We start from the raw sequence: 3,729 nt of genomic DNA, 5'->3' as shown, positions 1-3,729 counted from the left end.
AAAAAAATTTAGACTTGATAGGCATTGGGGAGCAGATTCTTTTATTTATTTTTTGTTTTTCTTGACATAGGGTCTCATTCTGTCTCCCAGGCTGGAGTGCAGTGGCACAATCATAGCTCACTGTAGCCTCGACCTCCAGGGCTCAAGTAATCTTTCCACCTCAGCTTCCTGAGTAGTTGGGACCACAGGCATCTGTCATCATGCCTGGCTAATTAAAAAAATTTTTTTTTTTTTTGTAGAGACAGGGTTTCACTGTGTTGACCAGTCTGGACTCAAACTCTGGGGTTCAAGGGATCCTCCCATGTTGGCCTCCCAAAGTGTTGGGATGACAGGCATGAACCACCATGTCCAGCGGGGAACAGATTCTTAATGGGGGAAACTGTGGGGAAAGAAGAAGGTTAGGAGAGACATTTCTGTGAAAAAAGTAGGAAACAGACAGGATAAAGGTAGAGAAAAGAGAGAAGTCAGAGGTGGAGTCTGGGCCTATGTCTGGGAGAAGACATGTGGAGGAAGAACTAAGCCCTTCAAGTGGAAATGCAGAGTTGCAGTTCATCCATTTGCTTAACAAATATTTACTGAGCTCCTGCTCTGTACCAGGCAAGAGAGACACAGTCCCTCCTTTCATGAGCTAACCCTCCAGAGGGGGAGACAAATAATTAAAAGGTAAGCAGGCCAGGTGCGGTGGCTCGTGCCTGTAATCCCAACACTTTGGGAGGCCAAGGTGGGAGGATCACCTGACCCCAGGAGTTCAAGACCAGCCTGGGCAACATGGTGAATCCCTGTGTCTACAGAAAATATAAAAATTAGCCCAGCCTGGTGACAGATGCCTGTAGTCCCTGCTGCTTGGGAGGCTGAGGCAGGCAGGGGAATTGCTTGAACCAGGGAGGTGGAGGTTGCAGTGAGCCGAGACTGCACCACTGCACTCCAGCCTGGGTAACAGAGTGAGACTCTGTCTCAACAACAACAACAACAAAAAATCCTAAGTAGTAAATTCATAGATACAGAAAGTAAAATGGTGGTTGCCAGGGGCTGGGAGGAGGGGGAAATAAAGAATTGGTGTTTATGAGCACAGAGTTTCAGTTGGGGAAGAAAAAAAGTTCTGGAAATGGATAGTGGTGATGGTTGTACAATAATATTCTTAAGGCCACTGACCTGTATACTTAAAAATGGCTAAAATGGTTATATGTATTTTCGTACAAACACACACACACGCACACACAGCTTTGTGAAGAAGTCAAGGGTGGATAAGCCAAGCATGGTGGCTCACACCTGTAATCCAAAAAATACAAAAATTAGCTGGGCGTGGTGGCACACACCCATAATTCTAGCTACTCAGGAGGCTGAGGCATGAGAATCATTTGAACCTGGGAGGTGGAGGTTGTGGTGAGCAGAGATCATGCCATGGCACTCCAGCCTGGGCAACAGAGCAAGACTCTGCCTCAAACAAAACAAAACAAAACAAAACAAAACAAAAACCCAGAAAAAAAGAAGTCAAGGGTGGTGTTCTATTCCACAAAGAAGTGCAACTCTTCTTGTAATAAAGTCTATCATTTTTGAGTCTTCAATATGTGCCAGGTAAGCAATTTATTAATATATTATTTTCTTTTCTTTTCGCAATAACCCTGAGGTAGGTACTATCATCTGCATTGTACACAGAAGGCAACTGAGGCCCAAAAAGGTTAAGTTCCTTGTTCAAAGTCTTGAGCTGATAAGGTGCAGTCAGGGATGGGATCTGGCTGGTTGGCTTCAGAGTGTAACCTTTAGCCCTCTTGCTGCATCCTCTTTCTAGTAAAAGACAGACACAGTAGCTGAGTAGGCAGCAACTCTTGGTAAGGAGCTAAATGCAGGTTCTGGGAAATGTGGGCACCAGCAGTCTTGCATTCATGGGACTTGGATAAGTCAAAAACATTTTTTGCTGAGTTCTGGGTTTCTGCACCCTCCACAGGGATTTTTTTTGAGCAGGGACGGTGGTTCCCTGCACTTTCCACAGCACGCTATAACACACTGTCACTTCTCCCCTGCAGCCCCCCTCCCTTTTCTTAGAACCCACTGCCTTTTTGACATGAAAAATGTACTATAACGAGTCTACTGGCTAATTAATTAAAAGGGAAAGAAATCCCAATCTTCACATATGAAATGATTAATTACATAAGCATTAACGCCTCTGCACACTCAGAATGGCACGTCTTCAATTTAAACTTTTCCAGCACATTATTTTCTGCTGATGTGTGTGTTTTATGCCCATACAAGGCCAATTTCTCATACACCCCAGCCCATTTCACAGCAAATGGCCCCAAATGGTGTTTATCCTGCTCATTAGGAGCCTATATCAATGAAGCAGGCCTGGCTGAGCTGCCTGTCCAGGCCTGCAGAGCCTGGTCTGGTACATCTGCTCTCTGCACCCTTCAGCTGCCTGGGACATACCAGCCCCCACCCCACTATTTAGGGCTTGGCTGCTGCAGGGTGAGTCCTTGGTGCTTTTCACAAGGCCAGGGCAGAACTCTGACATCAGAGAGTGCTGTAATGCAGTGCTTGCCCTTTATGGATTTTTAAAAGCTTATTGTTTGGCCCAGACACGTGGCTCCCAGCTGCCTGCTTACTGAATCTTTCCCTTGTTTGTTCTTAACCTGAAAAGTCTCATCTCCCTCTTCCTGCCCTGCTTCCCAGAGCTTGGTCTGCTGCTGCCCACCTATGTCCTGCTTAAGAACCCTTTGCTTCCCCTTACCTGTGACATCTTGGCTTGACCTTTGCCCCTTTCAAGGGGTGAAGCCAGGGCTTCAGGGCCTGCTCTGTGGGGCTTGCTGGGGGATTGGGCTGTGGGTGGGCAGTCAGAAAGACTTGTGTACTGCTCCTTCCCTCGTGCCCGCTGTCTGAGGACAGAGGCCACTTTATCTTCAGGGGATTCACCCAGGCCCAGGGGTGGCACTCAGATCTGTGGATATGAACTGGTTGCTGAACAAGCAGCAGCACATGAAACATTTCTCAGAGGAATAAGTCGCCACGTCACACATCAGAAATGTTGAAATGCTGTGAGCTGTTGGATAGAGTGGTTGCCTAAATTAGGGTGAGAAACCTGACCTGTCATTAGCGATAGAAGAACTTGCCTATGCCTCTGGCTATAAAAACTGTAATATGCCGGGCGTGGTGGCTCACGCCTGTAATCCCAGCACTTTGGGAGGCCAAAGTGAGCGGATCATGAGGTGAGGAGATCGAGACCATCCTGGCTAACATGGTGAAACCCCGTCTCTACTAAAAATACAAAAAATTAGCCAGGTGTGGTGGCGGCCACCTGTAGTCCCAGCTACTTGGGAGGCTAAGGCAGGAGAATGTCGTGAATCTGGAAGGTGGAGCTTGCAGTGAGCCGGGATTGTACCACTGCACTCCAGCCTGGGCAACAGAGCGAGACTTCGTCTCAAAAAAAAAGAAAAAAGAAAAAACAAAGCCGTAAGATGATGTTAGAAGCCTACAGAGGCAAAAACCCTATGTGGCTAAAAGATGAAGCTATTAATGGTGAGCACATGCTGAGGATGGCACTTCCAATCTCCAGAAGCATATAATGGCATTTTTCCCACTGAAATTATAAAAAAGAAAAGCTATTATGGTTCAACATTTAGACAGGAAATAAAGCACTTTTCAAAACAAATTGAAATTATTATTTTACTCCTGTAGTCTGAACTTATTAGCAAATAAGGTGGACTTCCTTCTTCTGTTCTTACTGTTTTTTTTTTT

The sequence above is a fragment of the Mandrillus leucophaeus genome, unplaced genomic scaffold (assembly GCF_000951045.1).
Source record: "Mandrillus leucophaeus isolate KB7577 unplaced genomic scaffold, Mleu.le_1.0 Scaffold190, whole genome shotgun sequence".
Classification (NCBI taxonomy): Eukaryota; Metazoa; Chordata; class Mammalia; order Primates; family Cercopithecidae; genus Mandrillus; species Mandrillus leucophaeus.
This window is presented reverse-complemented; position numbering follows the sequence as displayed.